Source organism: Anolis carolinensis, chromosome 3, assembly GCF_035594765.1.
Source record: "Anolis carolinensis isolate JA03-04 chromosome 3, rAnoCar3.1.pri, whole genome shotgun sequence".
Taxonomy (NCBI): domain Eukaryota; kingdom Metazoa; phylum Chordata; class Lepidosauria; order Squamata; family Dactyloidae; genus Anolis; species Anolis carolinensis.
This window is the reverse complement of record NC_085843.1, coordinates 213058272-213079693: the sequence shown is the minus strand read 5'-3', so window position 1 is coordinate 213079693 and position 21422 is coordinate 213058272. Positions and strand designations below refer to the sequence as shown.

Here is a 21422-nt window from a genome sequence, read left to right as displayed (position 1 = left end):
AGATCTGCCATTTTGCCGAATACACCACCTTTCTCCGTCCCTTGGAGAAAGAGGCAGCAGGTTATCGGACTGCTGTCTGCCACACTTCTGTGTCTGCTCACTACAGCTGCTCCTGAATGAATACACGAGACTCGCTGTGTTGTCACCAGAAACTTTACTGCAGGGCACATCGACATGAAAAAGCCAAGAATGGGAGGCCTTGGCCAGCATCCCTTTATATACCCTTCCCCCTCATTTGAAGATACATTTCCCACCCAACAAAACCCCGCGAAGTTTCCCCGCCAAGTCCAGCAGCCATTTCTTCTCAGGATCCCAGGATGCAGGTGTCTTATCAGTTCACAATGTCAGTGACCCTGAAACTCAGCGCCATATCCAGGCTCTAGTAGCAGGGTTCTGACACTTTTGGATAGAAAAAAGGTTTCTTATATAACAATTTTCTGCTGTTGTTGTTCCAAAAAGTTGTAAATGACAAATAGGTTGCTTTTCCAGCTAAAACTTGCTGACTTTAAACAGATGTTTTCTTTCCTTAACAGATGTTGGTTTTCCTTCTTAAGTAAGGAGCATTATTTAACTTCCTTAACTTAAATAGTTATTCTCTTTGACTATGTAAACATGTTGTTTTCAACCAAGAGTTAATCATTGTCTCTGGTCATGTCAGCAGTTCAGCAGTTTAGCTGATAGAATCATAGAATCATAGAATCATAGAATAGTAGAGTTGGAAGAGACCTCATGGGCCATCCAGTCCAACCCCCTGCCAAGAAGCAGGAAATTGCATTCAAAGCACCCCCGACAGATGGCCATCCAGCCTCTGCTTAAAAGCCTCCAAGGAAGGAGCCTCCACCACAGCCCGGGGGAGAGAGTTCCACTGTCGAACAGCTCTTACAGTGAGGAAGTTCTTCCTGATGTTCAGGTGGAATCTCCTTTCCTGTAGTTTGAAGCCATTGTTCCGTGTCCTAGTCTGCAGGGCAGCAGAAAACAAGCTTGCTCCCTCCTCCCTATGACTTCCCTTCATGTATTTGTACATGGCTATCATGTCTCCTCTCAGCCTTCTCTTCTGCAGGCTAAACATGCCCAGCTCTTTAAGCCGCTCCTTATAGGGCTTGTTCTCTAGACCCTTAATCATTTTAGTCACCCTCCTCTGGACGCTTTCCAGCTTGTCAACATCTCCCTTCAACTATGGTGCCCAGAATTGGACACAGTATTCCAGGTGTGGTCTGACCAAGGCAGAATAGAGGGGGAGCATGACTTCCCTGGATCTAGACGTTATTCCCCTATTGATGCAGGCCAGAATCCCGTTGGCTTTTTTAGCAGCCGCATCACATTGTTGGCTCATGTTTAACTTGTTGTCCACAAGGACTCCAAGGTCTTTTTCGCACACACTGCTGTCAAGCCAGGCGTCCCCCATTCTGTATCTTTGATTTCCATTTTTTCTGCCAAAGTGAAGTATCTTGCATTTGTCCCTGTTGAACTTCATTTTGTTAGTTTCGGCCCATCTCTCTAGTCTGTCAAGATCGTTTTGAATTCTTCTCCTGTCTTCTGGAGTGTTAGCTATCCCTCCCAGTTTGGTGTCATCTGCAAACTTGATGATCGTGCCTTCTAACCCTTCGTCTAAGTCGTTAATAAAGATGTTGAACAGAACCGGGCCCAGGACGGAGCCCTGCGGCACTCCACTTGTCACTTCTTTCCATGATGAAGATGACGCATTGGTGAGCACCCTTTGGGTTCGTTCGCTTAGCCAATTGCAGATCCACCTAACCGTAGTTTTGTCTAGCCCACATTTTACTAGTTTATTTGCCAGAAGGTCGTGGGGGACTTTGTCGAAGGCCTTACTGAAATCCAGGTACGCTACATCCACAGCATTCCCTGTATCGACCCAACTCGTAACTCTATCGAAAAAAGAGATCAGATTAGTCTGGCATGACTTGTTTTTGGTAAATCCATGTTGACTATTAGCAATGACCGCATTTGTTTCTAGGTGTTCGCAGACCACTTCCTTGATGATCTTTTCCAGAATCTTGCCTGGTATCGATGTGAGGCTGACCGGACGGTAATTGTTTGGGTCGTTCTTTTTTCCCTTCTTGAAGATAGGGACCACATTCGCCCTCCTCCAATCTGCTGGGACTTCTCCCGTTCTCCAAGAACTCTCGAAGATAATTGCTAATGGTTCTGAAATAACTTCCGCTAATTCCTTCAATACTCTTGGATGTAGCTGATCTGGCCCTGGGGACTTGAATTCGTTTAGAGAGGCCAGGTGTTCCTGGACAGCTTGTTTCCCTATTTGGGGTTGGATTTCCCCCAATCCTTCGTCCATTCCATGTTGCTGAGGTTGAAGATGGCTTTCTTTTTGTGAGAAGACCGAGGCAAAGAAGGCATTGAGCAGTTCTGCCTTTTCCCTATCCCCTGTCGCCATCACCCCATCTTCTCCTTGCAGAGGCCCTATCGCCTCCTTTTTCTTCCTTTTTCTACCAACATAAGCAAAAAAGCCTTTTTTGTTGTTTTTTATGTCCCTGGCAAGCCTGAGCTCGTTTTGTGCTTTAGCCTTGCGAACCTTTTCCCTACAGGTGTTGGCTATACGTTTGAATTCTTCTTTGGTGATTTCTCCCCTTTTCCACTTCTTGTGCATGTCACTTTTGAGCTTTAGCTCAGTTAGAAGTTATTTGGACATCCATTCTGGCTTCTTTGCACTTGTCTTATTTTTCTTCTTTGTTGGCACTGTTTGCATTTGCGCCTTGAGTATTTCACTTTTGAAAAACTCCCATCCATCCTTAACTCCCTTGTTTTTTAATATTGGCGTCCATGGAATGCCGCTCAGTAATTCCTTCATTTTTTGGAAGTCAGCTCTCTTAAAGTCGAGAATGCGTGTTTGACTTGTCTTAGTTTCAGCATTCCTTTGTATTGCAAACTCCAGGAGCACATGGTCACTTGCCCCTAAGGATCCAACCACTTCAACTGTATTGATCAGGTCTTCCACATTTGTTAAGATTAGATCAAGAGTTGCTGATCCTCTTGTTGCCTCTTCTACCTTCTGGACCATAAAATTGTCTGCAAGGCAAGTGAGGAATTTGTTGGACTTTGTACTCTTGGCTGAGTTTGTTTTCCAGCAGATATCGGAATAATTGAAATCGCCCATGACTACTATATCTCTTCTTTGTGCCTGTTTGGTCAGCTGTTGACAGAAGGCTTCATCAAGTCCTTCATCCTGGCTCGGAGGTCTGTAGTAGACACCCATGACAAGATCTGTTTGAGTCCCAGTTCCATTGATTCTTATCCAGATGCTTTCAAGCTGGTTTCCCGGATTACAGTCTTGCATTTCTTCTGCAACGTAACTGTTTTTGACATATAAAGCTACTCCCCCTCCTCTCCCTTTTGTTCTATTTCTGTGAAAGAAGTTATAGCCCTCAATGGCTACATTCCAGTGATGGGAGTCATCCCACCAGGTTTCAGTGATGCCTATGACATCGTATGTGTGGTGCTGTGCTAAGAGTTGGAGTTCGTCTTGCTTGTTTCCCATGCTCTGAGCGTTGGTGTAAAGACATGTAAGCCCCTGTGACCTCCCCTTGAGCTGTTTATTTGGGATTATTGTGCTCTCCGTACTTGGTCCTTGCTGTATTTGTGCAGCCCTCCATTTAGCCTTTTGGTGGTTCCCTGTGGTCGTGGGTAATATGGTGTTTGCCAGGCTGTTGTTCCCCTCCCCCAGTGGGTCTAGTTTAAAGTGCGCCTGATGAGGTTTGTGAGTCTGTGTGCAAAAAGATGTTTTTCTGCTTGTGTGAGATGCACCCCATCACTTGCCAATAGGCCATCCTCCTGGAAGAGTAGACCATGGTCAAGGAAGCCAAAATGCTCCTCTTGGCACCATTTTCTGAGCCAGTTATTGACCTGGACTATTTTTCCGGCCCTTGTAGAGCCGTGTCCTACAACGGGGAGGAGGGATGAAAAGATCACATGTACATTATACAGTTTTAGCTTTGTTCCCAGAGCTCGAAAATCATTTTTGATCTTTTGAAAAGTATGCCTTGCGGTGTCATTGGTACCTACATGAATCAACATAAGGTGGGGAGGGTGATGGGGCTTTAGGAGCCTGCTGAGCCTCTGAGTGATATGGTGTATTTTTGCCCCCGGGAGGCAGCATGTTTCTCGAGCCATCCCATCCGGTCTGGAAATGATGGCTTCCGTTCCTCTAAGGAGGGAGTCACCTACTACCAAGACCTGTTTCCTTTGAGGATTGACAGGGTCCCTTTTGTGCAAGACAGTGTGTATGTCCCCTGAAGAGTGTTCCTGTTGAAGTGAATCATGCAGGTGTAAAGTGTTGTCCTCCTCCTCAACATCCCCAGTGCATTCATCAATGACAATCCATTGAGATACACCCGAGAGCCCATTACTCTCCCAAGGATGTTCCTGTTGCTCCTGGTCTACGATTGGGGATGGAGCATTTGCATGATTACATAAGTGTGAATGTGGTGATGCACTGTCCCCGTCAGGGCTATCCCCTGCGCATTGATCAAGGGTGGCCCACTGAGTGGTATCTAAGAAACTGTGGTCCTCCACAAGATGTGTTTCCTGATTGTATGTTAATGGTGTTAGAATTTCAAATCTGTTGTGTAAATGCAGCTGAGCAGAGGAGTTCTGCAGAGGCTGCCTGGTCCTGTGTCTCCTTCTATGGGTGACCTCCTTCCAAGCCTGAGGGTTTTCTACCTTTGAGTTGATCTCCCCATAAGGTTCCTGATCATGGTCATGGAGGTGTTGGTGTGATGCAGGCTGCAGATCTACAGCAGCGTGTTGTGCAGTGTCCAAGAAGAGTTCGAGTGCCTGAATGTCCTTAAGGGTCTTAATACGGTGCTCGAGCTGTTGGATCCTCTGCTCCATCAGAGTCATCTGTTTGCATTTGGAGCAGATGTAGTTGACTAGTTTTTGTGTGAAAAAGCAGAACATGCCACAGCTGGTGCATGTGGTGGCAAGTATTTGCTGTTGGTCCATCTCTTGGTGAGTGAAGTGACCGAGGAGGATTGTGTGTGTTATGGGCAGAATGCTATCTACCTTCCTGTGTGTGTATTTTTAAAGTTGTTTTGTTTATTGTATATACTGTAAGAATGTGTTTTACTGTAGTGGTGGATTCGCGAGCGCCGTCAGGCTCAGAAAGCTTCAACAGGAAGCCAACACTTTCAATAACAATAGCCTTGCCTCACCTTCCAAACAATGGCAGAGCCTTAATTACAGCTAGCCCACACTCAAGAATCAGCCCAGACTCAGGTTTTTAAAGGTAAAGGGTCCAACAAACACAGGTTTTTAAGGCTTTTAAGGCTATCTAAGAAAAGAGTAGGCAATCTAAGAAAACTAAGAAAAGAGTGCACACTCTCAGGTTTTTAAGGAAATATTAGACAGACCTTACCTAAACCAAGGAGCAAGCTGCCTTCCTGCTTCCGCTCCTCACCTCTGCGTGAACTCTGGCTCAGAAAGCTTCAACAGGAAGCCAACACTTTCAATAACAGTGGTAACCACCACCAACAGTGGTATTGATGGTGTCTTGTCAGACTCCAGTCATACACCTTTCATTCAATTTCATTCAAACCACACATCATATTTATCACATAAGTACTGGAAAAATAGTAATCGTTTCTGTGTTAGAAAACAACTATGCCATACGGGGATGATGGCATTACTAGAAAAATCTACTTACAATTTGAAAGAAGTCAGAAAAGAAAATAGATGAATTATTTTAAAATATTATCCCTATTTAATTTTTAAAAGAAAATTCCTTGTATATCCTACCAGCATAACATTACAGAGCATCGAGAGTATTTGATTTCACCTCAGTTTAGAAACCCAAAACCCATGCTTAATAAGTTTGTAGATATCATGATTGCAGATCTATGGCTTATAGCTCTCCACTTATCACCTGTATCCCCATAATTCCTCAACATATTGCAATAATATTATTCTCCTTGTTCTTTTTTTCTTCTGAAATTTTATTGTGAAAATAATGAGATGGGAGTCATTTTAAAAGTATATATTTGAAGAGTACAAGCTGTATTTTTAGTAAAAGGTATTCATCTAATTTGTTGTCTTTATGGTAACTAATAATTTATGGCAATATGATCTCTGAATAGTTTCCTTTCTCTTTCTCTTTCTTTTTTCATTAGCCTGTGGGCAGATTAACATCTGTTGCAAAATATAGCACCACAGTTTAAATTATCTCATTGGCATTTGGAAGATGTTTTTGTGGCACTGTTATGTTTACAACTGTGACCATTAACCTGAAAAAATCCCATCATTAGCAGGTTCCACCCAAAGAAATAACATCCAGTTTTGTGATCAGTATTTTAAAAAAGTTTTAATATAGAAGTTTTGAAACTCTGTTCTGGAGATTTTATCCCCTATGTGATGGTTTAAACATTGCACATATTTTCCATCTTAAATGGAGAAATATATCCACCGTATTTCAATATTAATATTGTCAATATAGCGTTTATTGTATAGTATGGGGTGTAATTATCGTTAAGTCAATTTTAATAGCAACTGTCAAGCAACCAGAAACTATCTACCAATCCTTATGGGTACCGATTAAGGCTGGTGTTTTTTTGTTTCATCTCCATTACAGATAAAATGAAGTGGAGGGTTTTTGATTTCACAGAACTGCATTCTTTGCCATCAAAAGCATATCTACCTTGTTAGCTTAATAAAACCCACCACTGGAGACATGTTGATTCCTGTCTGACTGGTCCTCAGGACCATCATAGGACTTATCCTTATAACTTCTCTCTTTATAGCAAGAGAGGAATTAATGCATGGCCAGGTCTGCTCTTCAGCTTATTATGTGCTCTGCATTTTTATGAATAAGTTGAGGCATTACATTCTGGGAAGAAACACAAAATTATAGAATTCTTACAGCCATAAAGTCAGAGCAAACTCCATACAAACTAACAGATGGCTGTGGTTTATATGTATGGCACATCTGATTGCCGTATGTTACTGTAGGTTCATTGTTGGTATTTAGAGCTGGTACTGAATGCACTGGAAAGCAAGGTTTGCTGCTGTTTTGCTTGCTGTGTACCATTTACAATGTCATATTTTCTGCAGGTCAGTATTATAACCAAGTGCGTTAAATTCTGAATTAGTGAAATAAAATCAGCCTTTAGATGATAAAAACTGCCATAGCTATTGTGAATGATAGGGTCATCTGCAGTTTAGGAGAAAAAATGTAATGTTATTTCAAAAAACAATTTATTACTTAAATGCAAGTGTACAAATCTAGAAGAGTTTTCAGTGGGATATCAGTGAGAGTCTGATGTTAAATCATAACATTGCAATGAAATCCTTAAAGACAAATGAGATTAGACTTGGACTTCTCAGTTTGCTTCCTGCTGCTTGCTGCTCCACATAGCATTGCTTTCGAAACTGTTTGGAAGGAATTCTGTAATAAGGGTTAGAAAACTGTTCAAAGAGATGTGAGGAAGTCTGATCTTCCTCAAGGCATACCCAGACCTCACTTAAGGTAGATCTAAAATAGTTCTTTGGACCCTGACCATATAACATATAGTACCCTGTTGTTTTAAGAAAGCACTAGCTGTGCCCAACCACACGTTGCTGTAATGAAGTGTGGTGGTATGGGAAATATAGTATTGAGGAATTGGTGGTAGTAGTTAGTATATGTTCTTTCCTAAAGCTTGTGAATATACAATATTTCTGGTTGTTCCTTTTTTTGTCTGTTGGAGGCAAGTATGAATGCTGCAATTAGCCAGAAAGATTAGCATGTAATGGCCTTTCAGCTTCAAAGCCTGGCTGCTTTCTCCCCAGGGGAATTTTTTGTTGGGAGGTGTTAGCTGACCCTGATTGTTTCCTGTCTGGAATTCCCCTGTTTTCAGAATGTTATTTACTGTTCTGATTTTAGAGATTATATTGTTCTGTTTTATTATACCATAGTAATTTTTGTATATATTCATAATCTTACATTATTTGCTTAGAACTGGATTATATGAGGCCCCTTCTACACAATTGTATAAAATCCACATTGAACTGGATTATATGGCAGTGTGGACTCAAAATAATCCAGTTCAAAACTGATACTGTGGATTATCTGCCTTGGCATTCTGGATTATATAGCTGTGTGGAAGGGCCTTGAATCTACACTGCCATATAATCCAGTTGAAATCAGATAATCTGTATTTGTCATATGATGTTGCTAACTTGAACATATTCATATTTATATTCAACATTTGAAGGATTTGCATTTGAGCTGAAAAGTCATTTTTCCAAGTTAAACAACACTGTCATTATGCACACATATGTAAATATGAATATGTTCAACAGCTAAGAAACCTCACTTATCTTGGGGTTTCCCTTTGACATCAATATTAAATTGATTAATTTAAATATTAAATATTAAAACAATTTAGCGACATCATATGACAAATTATTTATATAGCTAGTGTAACCAAGACAGCTATATATACTTTAGATCTTAATAGCCTTCACCTCACCCCTCAGTAATGAACATTAATCAGTCAGAGGTGGGTTATTTTCATAATCTGTAATGGATTTTGTTGATAGATGGATAATTATTTAACATATTATCCTTCATAGGGCTGCCAAGGAGAACAAGCTTTATTATTCTTAAGAGAGACTTTGAAAGTATAAATTATACTGCTAGAGATTTTTTTTTGTTATAGATGTCTATATCAGAAGGGTTTAGGCAAAGAAATGACAGAATATTTCAAATCAATATGTGGAATTAATCTCCAGTATTCGTAAAAACACACTGCTCTTAGTGCCTCCTTATTTTTTTAGGGGCCCTTCTACACAGGCCTGATAACCTGTTATAGGTAATGGGTTTACCTGGGGCATCCAAACAATGCTTCAGGTAATCCAAAACTAATGTGGAGTAGAGTTGTTGTATGTATTCTGGGCTGTATTGCCATGTTCCAGAAGTATTCTCTCCTGACGTTTCGCCCACATCTATGGCAGGCATCCTCAGAGGTTGTGAGGCATAGAGAAACTAGGCAAGGAAGGTTAATATATATCTGTGGGAAGTCCAGGGTGTGAAAAGAGTTCTTTGTCAGTTGGAATGTTGCGTGAATGTTGCAGTTAATCACTCCAATTAGCATTGGAAAGGTTCATCTCTTGCCTGGGGGGCATCCTTTGTTCAGAGCCCTCTGCCCTCAGAGTGTTGCTTCCCATCTACTGTTCTGATTTTTGAGTTTTTTAATACTGGTAACCAAATGTTGTTCATTTTCATGGTTTCCTCCTTTCTGTTGAAGTTGTCCACATGCTTGTGGATTTCAATGATGTGGGCGAAACATCAGGAGAGAATACTTCTGGAACATGGCCATACAGCCCGGAATACATATAACAACCCTGTGATCCTGGCCATGAAAGCTTTCAACAACATAATGTGGAGTAAACTGCAGGTTCTGGACCACAGCCATCCCGGTTCTTTGGGCATCCCAGTTCTTTAGTCTCCCACCCCTTCCTCACTCCCAGCCCCCATTTGTTCCAAAAAAGAAAACTTATCAGAGGGGCCTGCCAGCAGCGCAGGCCCCTCTGCACAAAAATGACATGTCAAGAGGTGGGAGGAGGAGGGATTTCCCTTTTGTTGACCTGGGATGTCATCTAGCCACCCCTCAAGGGAAAGCCTGGGATTTGGGTTGGGGATGGGGACAGAAGTGAGTTAAAATAACCCACTTCCTCCTGTGTTTCTGCCCTGTCTGGAAGGGCCCTCTGTGACTATACGATAATAGCATAAATTACTGCTTGTTAGAGTCTCCTTTTAGAGTCTGGGGCAGAAATGTGGTAGTCTCTGGGGTGTGGCTGCAAGATCTTTTCACCTATCCTTGTCAACCTCTTATCAAGTACTCGACTCTTCTGTGAAGACCCATTCTTCTCAGAAACTCTGTTGGGAATTTCCATTTCTGAAGTGATTCGCTTCGCAAAATTAGCTCCTCCATTGCCTTGCTTCTGGACCCAGGACTTCTCCCCAGTCTCCACCCTGCCTGTATGACATTCTTCATTAATATACTACTGCTTATTTCTGCATCTAGATATCATCTGTTTATTCATTATAAATAGCTATATTGTAGCATAAATGGTTTCATTTCATTCTGTAAATTCCTCAAGTTTTCTCCAGTTGGGACATGAGTAGTATGTGCCTCTGGGTTTTTTATGATGTGCTTTTCAGTCAAGGGTTTTTTCTATAGGAAGGACAGATAACTGGAATGGTTATGTGAATTAGTTGAGTCCTTTCAAAAACATTTGAGATAAAATACAGCTGTACATTTTGTAGAAGAATATTAAAATGGAAGAGTTAGGACTTGATTTTATCAAAAATCATTCATAGAGTTGTTTCTTTTCAAGACATTCAGTCTATTTCAAATGAGTTAATTACATCTTCAGAATTTACAAGCAATGTGAGTATGCAAGGCTAAAATTCAGATAATACTTGAACAGTCATCTTGCAGTTTTACTTTTGGTTAAACGTGTACATGATTGCTTTTTATATTTTTGATGAGTTTTGCAAAAATTTTGGTTGTTTCAATTGAATGTGCAGAATTTTTAAGAACAGCAAGTCAAGTTGTTCTTAAACTTTCACATGGTAGTGATTTGCCTTTTAAGATAAGACATGCAATACATTGGTTTTTGAAAAGTTAAATGCTTTGCATTTAGAAACCTATGAAAGCAAATCAGTTCTGCTACAGTTGCTAGAAGTTTTCAGTCTCTTCTGTTTTTGCTTTGGAGTGGGAGATTGAGACAGGTGCCATAGTATTTGCCAAGAGATTACTAATGTGTAATGGTGATTTTGAGTGTTCAAAACTTTTTAAGGACAAAACAAATCAGAATGGACTTTACCAAACCACAATATAGTGAAGCACAGTACACTGAAATATCCTATATTTCTAACACACTGTGAATGATGAGCAAAAGGAAAATGTGAAAATGTCTTGTAGGTCAGCAATATTCATCTATAGTATGACTGTATGCATTGAGGCCTTATTGGATTAATTTTTGAAATTACACAATTACTCTATTTCACTCATATCTGGTAAATATATAGTGCAGAATAAGAAATATGAGTTGCTAGTCAGATTCAACCTTACAGAGGTTATATAGTGCAGATTACCTACCACTGATTTTTCTTTTACCCATACAATTTCTGCTCAGGATGACAAAAAACCATGCTGAATCAGGCAAGACCTTGAAAAATTACTTTAAAAAATAACTAAAGGAAGTCCCCAAGTTATGAACAAGATAGAATTTGTATGTAAGTTGAAACAGGTACATTTTAAGTGCAATGCCATATACAGTAGAGTCTCACTTATCCAACATTCACTTATCCAATGTTCTGGATTACCCAACGCATTTTTGTAGTCAATGTTTTCAATACATCGTGATATTTTGGTGCTAAATTTGTAAATACAGTGATTACTACGTAGCATTACTGCATATTGAACTACTTTTTCTGTCAAATTTGTTGTGTAACATGATGTTTTGGTGCTTAATTTGTAAAATCATAACCTAATTTGATGTTTAATAGGCTTCCCCTTAATCTCTCCTTATTATCCAACATATTCGCTTATCCAACATTCTGCCGGCCCATTTATGTTGGATAAATGAGACTCTACTGTATGTGTGTGTGTGTTTGTGTGTGTGTGTGTATGTGTGTATATATATCCCTGTGATAATGAGATTTTGAAAAATTGGGCTTGTGGTGGAAACAAGGATCGGTGAGAAAGCTTCAATTGAGACACCTTTTCCCCATGATAACTCTTTAAGGAGTGAATCTTCCAGCCTAGGAGTATATTTCTCTCACTTCTGTTGTTTCACCCTCATTCTTATCTATGGGCCCGTCCAGGCAGTATCTTGATCCCAGGAGCTCCTGCATCAAAATGGTGGGTGGCCAAACACCATCCCCTAAAAACACGGGAGGAATAGCTACAAATGGCAAAAATATGAGATTTTCAGGTGAGGGAATATCCTGGTTCTGGCTGGAAATGCAGATATTCAAATCACTGTATTCCCTATACTCAGAAAATATGGGATTTTTTTATGTTGGTTTGTTCCCAGGTTATACATGTCAGTTTCTGATTGGTTGTATCCTAAAAACATGACAACAGCTGACTAGAGGGCAAAAACTTTATTCTGTTAAGAGAAACTTCATCATCCACACATTTAATGAAGTTTGTGACGCCCAAAAAAAGGTTTTGCCATGTAATCAACATTCCCCAAGTTTTTAAGCAGTGAAGAACAGACATGTATAACCCAGGAACAGCACCCCACAGTTCCCAAGCACAAGTACATGGCCAAACCTCATTGCACAGATTGCCATGCAACCTCTATAACCCAGATACGAAACTTATACAATGATTTGCATATTCACATTTTAAGTTTCTTTTAAAAAAAATGCTGAAATTTCCGGTCGACGTTTTGCGGCTGTAAAATCCCAGGACAAAGCAGCAAGTGTGGACAATGGAGGCAGAAATCCCGGGACCAACAACTCTTCTCAGGTCCCAGGATTTTTTGCCCCTGACTAAAACTGCAATTTGGTACTGTCTGGAAGTGCCCTAGATTCATGTGTAAGTTGGATGTATGTAACTCAGGGACTGCCTGTATTCACAATTAGCATTGGGGCAGTAGTAGTCCATTATCCACTTCATTCACTTCCACTTCACCAGACTCACAGCAAAGATGGGTAATGGGTAGCAGAATAGGCTCCTTTTGTATAGGGTTTCCATTGCTGGGGTTTAGTCAGTTGCAACTGGTAGCTCTGATGTCATTGTGGAGTTGAACTCAGATTTCAGTCTGAACATTAAAACAGCTACCTAAGGTATAACTTTTTAATGAGACTTGGGGTGCACATTGACTGCTTGTTAACAGCAAATGTTTATACTGCTTATTGAATTACGTTGTTTCAAAGTAGTGTCCTTCCAGTTTTCCCGTTGTTGTTTGATCATACCTTTCAATTTATGAGAAATCTGTGAATAGCTTCCCAAAAGCATGTCATTCCAGTATTGACACTGATGCACTAATTCACTTGCCTTGTTGAAGTGAGATTTGGTAAATCCTTGTGATGTTGTGAGCCTGCTTCCATCTGGCTTCACTTCCCTGCTGCCAAACTGAAGCCATGGAATTCCAGTGACCAGACAGAGAGGACTGCCAGCTGCTCCCAAATAGGTTCACCACCTCAATAACATAGAAGCCATCACTAGGTTTAGTTTATATATTCTAACTGTGCACTCTTATTACTGTTGGTTCAAAAAAACACAAGCAAAATTTATTTTTATAAAAATTATGCTGAAATGAATCTCAGTATATAACTGCTATGATTATTTATTTTTTATTTTATGGTTCCTTCCCATGCTTCATATGTACATCAGAATGGAGGTAAAACTCAATGAGTCTTTGGAGGGAGAAACAACTCAGCCGGTTGCTTCTTTGAGAGAAATAATATCCCTAGGCAGTAAATATTGAGAATTCATCTTGTTCTGACTGTTAAATTAGGCTCCTTGGTTAGAAACTGATTAAAGGGAAAAACAGATGGAAGAAATGTTCATGCTTGTTGCTCTGTCTATTGATAAAGTTCTAGGAGTTGTTTTTAAAAAACAAACAAAAAAAATGATGTTCCCCTTTTCACAGAACATCCAAAACAATTCCCAGCACAAATGAAACTGTTTTATTTCTACCTGATGGCTGGTTTGTTTGTTTTTTGTTTGTTTGTTTTTTTGTAATTTCAGGACAGATTGCAGCAAAAAGCTTTTTTTTTCTCTAGGAGCTGTGGTTTGCTAGTTTCTATTAAAGATATGGGTTTTTTTTTTTACTCCAGATGAGATGAAAGGTACAGGGAATTCTAGCTAGAAAAGACTTTTGAAACATGGATATGAAAATGCTAATGAATGCCAAGTGTTCTTGGCCATATTTCAGACGAAGGACCACCTCTGAGGGCCCTGCTACACAGACCCTAAAATGCGGAAGTGACTGGATTAAAAGGAGGTGGTTAAATGACTCTCGCAATAAATCCACACTGATATGCAGTAATGGACAAAAAGCACGTGTTAAAAAGGCACATTTAAATTTCATTTCTGTCTGGAAAATATGCACCTTTGCATCATTGTATCTCCCTGCAGTCATGTAAAACAGTACTTTCCTTCCCTTCCCCCTGTGCTCCAGTGCATGTGCATTTTTTAAAAGCCTGAAACAGCTGATAAGCTGATTGGGCTGTCAAACAGATAGACAAATGTCAAGGGAAGCACAAATGTAAAGCAATTAGAACTCTCTGAAACTTTTTATTTTACACTTTATAATCTTAAACAGAGGTTGATTTAACAATTGGGTGAAGAGAGAGATCTGGCAGAAGTTTTTATTTTTTAACTCTTTATGTGCTGGACCTCATATGCGTACATGCTTGTGTTTATATTAAGATATTTGCATGTGTGTGTATACAGTCCAGCGCATAATGGAGAATTTTTTAAAAAAATATGCTGGATGTGCCCTGTCCACCCTCCATCTTGATCTACTTCAAAAGAAGATGTGAGGACAGTGAGGGATCATATCCTGGGACTGATAGGTCTGTGTGTGGATTTACTGTCAAGTCCTGGGATTTTTTGTCGTTAATCTGAAACATGGATTTTGGTGCTGTCTGGAAGTGTCCTATTACTTGTTTAAGAAACCCTAAGTGGCTCATGGGGTTGCGATAAGTTGACAGGTGACTAGAAGACATGCACACACATACATACCTTTCCAAAAGCAGATATACCCATCCAGGTTTCCAGAACCAAAACTGAGCAAAGACCTAGGCCAATTGCTTGTAGCATTATGAAATGTTAAGGTTTATCGGCTAAATTGCCTACCTAGCTCCGTTCATCCTCCATTCCCTGCTTGCTAGCAAGAGAGATCTGTGTGGACTGGAAATGCTTTTCCAAGAAATCCCAAGTGGTGATAAATGAGGCTTATTGCAGTGAGATAATTCAGTTTTTAAAAATAGTTTGGACAGGCCCTTAGTCAAGAAAATCCTATTTGCTCTGAGATAATTGGTGTGAGTAATTTAGATGTGGTGAACAGGTCACTTTTTCCTCCTCTTTAGGTGGCCAATTATGTGTTTTGCTTTTGTATTAGGACTGTGTGTCATGCATCCATAATCACTAAGTTTTATTCTAGAATAAGTTGCTGCTTTCATGGAAGAGCTCTAAAGCACACAAACCGTAAGGGTAGCCTTTTTTCTTTTTCCATCTTGCATGAAACACAACATTTCTAGCTTTATAAAATGAAATTGGTTGTCATGATGTAGGCCCCTTCTATACTGACCATTTAATGTAGTTTCAAACCAGTATTGATTAAAGTGGTTGTAGGGAAAATGTTGTGGAAGATCGGAAGATAGGTTTGATGTATCACAGTTGTTCTGTCTGTTCCTCTGAAAGACCTCAAAAGTTAAAGCTCCTTTAAGGACTATTTTTGCTGAATATATTTCAAAGTCAGAATTAATTGGGGAGGTGTAGCCAATTTGCATAATTGGGAAGGGATAGCCTGGGAGTATGAGAGGATGTCCTTGTAGTATGGGAGGATGCTCGCCAATTATTGCCTTCACCCACTCCCTACAGTAACTTGGCCACCATCCACCCATTTGTCTTATCTATTGTGTTTTGATGTGCCTAATTAAAATGGGCAAGAATATTTATTTCTTATGCACCTGGTTGATAAGATACCCTAGTAAAACAATGCTGTAAATACATCCCTTGCCATTATTACTGCTAGGTTTCCTGATGGGCTAATTGGGGTATAAGGTTGATAGGTTCATATGATCTTTCTTTGATGCTTTGCCTGCTTTTAAATAAAATCTTGTAGTCTTAACCACTTGTGTGCTCTTTGTTTCTGAATATATAAAAAAAGAACCTTTGCCTTTGACAAAACAGTGGTTTCACTGTGCAGATGATTTCATAGGAAATCCTGGAACAAGTCTGAAGCTCAGATGGTGATTACACAAACAACAGAGCACTGATATGCATTAAGGCCACTAAATGGTCAGTGTAGATAGGGCCATAGTTCAGCCTCCTTGAATTGCTACAAATGAGTTCAAATTTTAAAAATAACCTGCATTCAGATATTCTTTCCTTTGAGACTTATATTGATCCCTCAATAGTGCATTCTGTCCTAGTCCCCAGCTTGTTTTTTGAAATAAAATCTCATTGTGGGGTTTCACTAAGTAAAGCATCTCTTTATACCCTACCATCTTTTAGTGATGTTCATTGGAATTCTATATGCAGCCAAGAGTTTTTCTTGGAAACCTCAGAATTTCTATGTAAATGTGGTGGGTCGCACAATACTTTCATTTGTAACATGCCAAAGCTATCTACTACAAAAAAAAAAAACAAATGTAGAAGGACCTCAACATAGCCATTGCCTCCTGGTAAATACGAGGGGAAGGGAATGGAGCGGGAAGAAAAATGGAGTGACTCAGACCCCTTCAACACTGCCCCAATATACCAGGATCTGATCCCAGATTATCTGCCAGTGGATTATCTGGCAGTGGATGCCCATATAATCCAGTTTAAAGCAGATAATCTGTGATCAGATCCTGGGATATAGGGCTGTGTAGAAGGGCCCTCAGTAAGGGAAGGCAGGAAGTAGATGTTTAGATAGTATGATGGTCAAATATATGATAATACAGACTATCTTGTTTGTGCTATATCCCACCTTTCTGCCAATAGAAATTGGCTGAAAGAGAGATAACAATAGAAATTAAAATGCAATGTGGCTTAAAAAATGCACCATAATAGTAAAACAATGTAAGAAATTTAAACAGTTTGAAAACATTTAAAATATAACAAGGATAAAAGATCCACATGTAGAAATTAGATAACAGCCCAAAACTTGCATAACTAAAATACTTTGTTTGCCAATGAAAAGAAAGCAGAAAGGGAATTGGTTCCCATGGGAGAGAGTTGGACAGCCTAGGAGCACTCACAAAAAAGCTCTTTTATAATAGCACATTAAATCCTATCACTGTCTAGAGGACAACTATTGTGGTAGTTCTCCATGTACCCAGAGCATACTTGTGGTGGTCGGGGAGAGTTCACCACAAACACATATATAACTCACCATGTATAGAAAACCCACCTTGCATTCGTTCTGCACTATTTGGAGTTCATCACCATTGTCCACCAGAGATGTGATGTTATCTTCCAAATGTGCAAAGCAGACTCAAACAGACAACAAAACAATTTCCTGGAAGGCTGCCATTCATATCTAATGCAGGACATTTTATTTGGGGAATTGCACAGCTCTGCATTACTTGCAAATTAGATGATAAACTCTACTGGGATATCTCAGTTACCATATTTGAATCCAGGCCCGAGTCGACTACTGACAGTTGCAGACTCTTGGCTGAATTTATTTTGATTTACCTTTCAGTGATAAAAGATATCTTGCAGTACTCTCGTCAAATTGCCTTGGCTAAGAGGGATTTTTAAAACCCTCTATGATTGTTTCCTTACAGACAATAGACAAGAAGGCTAGGATATAACATGCTAAGGGGAGGCACGTCATTCTTAAGTTGTTGTTCATGTTTCATACCTTCTGGCCGCCCTAATTTGACAGGGACAGTCACATTACATCCCATGTTGTCCAATTTCTCCAGCCATTTTTGAAGTGCCCCACTTTCTCTCATTTTTTTCTATTTTCACTTTTTTCCTCAGCTTACTTGAATTGCTACAAACTGAGTTCAAATTTCAGAAATAATCTGCATTTAGTAACTCAGAGGAAAGAAAAGAAATCAGGATGGAGTTTTTGCCCTTTCTTGTTGGTGCAGGCAAAAGCAAACTGCTGTAGCCCCTCTAGCTTATGTGTTCTTACTCGTAAACAGGATTTTGCCATCGTGGACGTACTTTGATTTGCTTGGCCAAGAAATGTTTCAGGGTGAAAAGATGCAGGATATGTTGTGTCACTTTTCCAGATACATGTGGCAGAAATAATTGATATGTAACCTATCTCTGGACACTTCCAGATAGCACCAAAATCCGTGTTTTAAATCTAAGGCAAAATAAATCCTGGGACCTGACAGCAGGCCCACATACAGACCTGTTAGTCCTGGGATATGGTTCCCTATTATCCTTCCAGCCTTCCTCTGATCAAGATAGAGGGTAGAAAGGAGACATCCAGCAGAAGTTTTTTTTTTGTTTTTTTTAAAAAAATCACTTTGTTTTGCACTGGACCATATATACACATGCAAATATCTAAATATAAATGCAAGCAGATTGCGTGTGTGCATATGAGGTCCAGCACATAAAAGAGGGATTTTTTTATTTTAAAAAACCTTCAGTTGGATCTCTCTTTCCCCCCAATTCTTAATTCAACCTCTGTTTAAGATTATAAAGAATAAAATAAAGAGTTCAAATTGCTCTTCGTTTGTGCTTCCTTTGAACCAACTGTGTGTCTGTTTTACAGCCCAAACAGGTGATCAGCTTTTTGGGTTTTTTTAAAGACGTGCACTGCACTGGAGCACTCTCCACAGGGGAAGGGAAAGAAATAATGTGTTTTGCATTACTCCAGGGATATACAGTTATGCAAAAGTGCATTTTTTTTCAAGCTGAATCGGGTTTTAAGCACATCTTTTTACCTCTTTACCTGTTCCTGCCCGCAGGTTAATGTTATTTAGCTACCCCACCCCCTTTCAACCTGTTTTACCTGCGTAGAAGGGTCCCCTGTCAGAACTTATAAAAAGTATGCTAGAGGTAGAACAAATTGGTCATCTTTTCTTTACATGAAAAAAAGGATGTATAGACTGTTTAATTATGTTGGTCATTAAATTTGAGTGGACAATGTATGCAATACACTTCTTTCTTAATTGAGCTGGGAAATGGAATTAGCCTGTACTTAATATCAGAGAACAGAAGTCAAGTGTGGACTTTTGTTTTGTTTTGTAATATATGGTTAGCTTTTCTAATATAGTGGAAAGCTCTTCTAAAACAGCCATTAAATGAGCAGCATATCTGTCTCTTATTTCACCTGGAAACTATACCAAAACAACTAATGAACCACCTCATGTAGGAAAGAAAATTGGAAAGACTGTATCCAGCAAGGCCTATATCTCAATACATAGTGGTCACACCCATTGTGTGATTATTTTAGGGAAAGATATGGAAATGGAAAAAATGACACAGCACACCATTCACAGCACAGCAATGTACCAGTTGACAAAGAGATCAATTTAGATAACTTCAGAAATGCTGATATTACATTCTTCGTACATTGAGGAAAAATCCATGGCAGAAAAAACAACCCAAACCAGTAATTTAGATAAAAGATACAATGAAATTGTATGATATCATCACCATCACCATCATCATCATCATCATCATCATCATCATCATCACCATCACCATCTGTAATAAGAGATGATCATCTATAATAATAGTAGCATTTGCATGGTGCTTCTATTTGTACAAATTAGCTATGGGAAGAGATCAATGAAATAGTTAATATGATAAATTATAGTAATAATATCAAATCCATTGATGAAGTTTCTTCATATTTAAAATTTTAAAATAAAAGGGAGTGTTCCGTTAAATATACTACCTCTGCCAGTAATTCGATTTCAACTACATTTATTATATAATCCTTTAGGGTTTTTTTTTTCTTTTCTGATTTTCATTTCTTTGTCTTGGATTTAGAGAATTAATAAATTTGTGTTTGAATAGTACAAGATAAAAAATGAAAACAGCAATAAAATTAATAATGTTATTCCTCATTATTTCTTTCTGCCTTTTTAAACAAGGGCTCACTATAAACCCTATAGCTAAAAGACATGGAGAAAATAAATGTTTGCAAATAGTGCTGAAAGGGTCTTAGAATATATGCCTTTTGAGGTTTGTGGAAGGCTTCAGCACATAAAAAACATATCTACTAAAATTAAAAAAAAAACATTTTCCAGTTTTCTATTTCTGCCTGCAACACATGGCTTCTCAAAGCTTGATCTATTATATTTTTGCTGCTAGCTGTTACGCTTGTAATGCTGAAACATATGTTCTATCTAAATGTGCTAAAAAGCTTCAAATATGTTGTGGTTTGGAAGGAAAAGAACAACTTGTAAACTTCTATACACACACACGCACACACACATATATATATGTAAAGGTAAAGGTTTCCCCTGACGTTAAGTCCAGTCATGTCTGACTCTAGGGGTTGGTGCTCATCTGCATTTCTAAGCCGAAGAGCCGGCGTTGTCTGTAGACACCTCAAAGGTCATGTGGCCGGCATGACTGCATGGAGCGCCGTTACCTTCCCGCCGGATCTGTACCTATTGATCTACTCACATTGGCATGTTTTCGAACTGCTAGGTTGGCAGGAGCTGGAGCTAACAGCGGCTGCTCACACCGCTCCTGGGGTTTGAACCTGGGACCTTTCGGTCTCCAGCTCAATGCTTTAACGCACTTCACCACCGGGGCTTATATATACTATTCCCTTATCCAGGCGGGCTCCAAAAAAGTGCCTAGACAGAGAAGGATAGTCCATTGGATGGGTGGGGAGTTGAAGGAGGGAAACCATTTCCTCCATTTTCATTTCCCCCGTTCCCACTTCCCATGTTATAAACGTCAGTTGTTTTGAGGATGGTTACATGGGTGGGGAGAATAATAGGAAAACAGGGGAAATTGTTTTTCTCCTGCCCCCTCCCCCCCATATAATGGACTATCCTTCTTTGCCTAGGCTCCCTTTTTGCCTTTGCCCAGATGATGGAACAGTACCATACATGGGGCACAGAATAAAAGGTTATATTTCTGAGCTTTAAAAGAGAATCCTGGCCCACAGAGTTGGTAAACCTTCTCAAAGGACTCCAGGAATCTCAGAAGGGACTGCCAGACAGGTCATTATAATTTTGACTATTTAAAAGTACATTTTTACAAACTATGGCAACTAGGGCTGTAGCGCAGGCGGGAGAGCAAGCCAGCTGCAGCCAGCTGCAATGAATCACTCTGACTCATGAGTTCGAGGCCCGCTCGGATCCTATGTTTGTCTTGTCTTTGTTCTATGTTAAAAGGCATTGAATGTTTGCCTATATGTGTAAAGTGATCCGCCCTGAGTCCCCTTCGGGGTGAGAAGGGCGGAATATAAATGCTGTAAATAAATAAATAAATAAATAAATAAAATGGTTTGCATTCAAACAATAATCATTATTCCCATCACTACCATTATCCATCTAAAGGTGGTAACAATCTGAGTAGCATGAAAGCAAGAACAAAACAACATTCATTTAAATTTAAGTGTATTTCTGACTGATAATTTCTAATGAAGCTCAAATACACAGTATTCTCGGTGGTCTAAATATGTGAGATTATTTCAGTGGGGTTCAGCACCCCCAGTTAAGTCTTGGGAAACTTAAGACTCACCCCTTACTTAGAAGGGGGATCCTTGGGGAAAAACAAGTATCTAGTGGGAAAGAAACAGAGGAA

The 21422-nt window shown here is 39.6% G+C and overlaps 1 protein-coding gene across 11 annotated transcripts in view; it reads left to right on the top strand.

Annotated features, from left to right (window-relative positions):
* The window catches only part of pcdh15 (protocadherin related 15), a 1032943-nt gene that overhangs the window by 548224 nt on the left and 463297 nt on the right, over positions 1 to 21422 (top strand). The window lies entirely within an intron of this gene.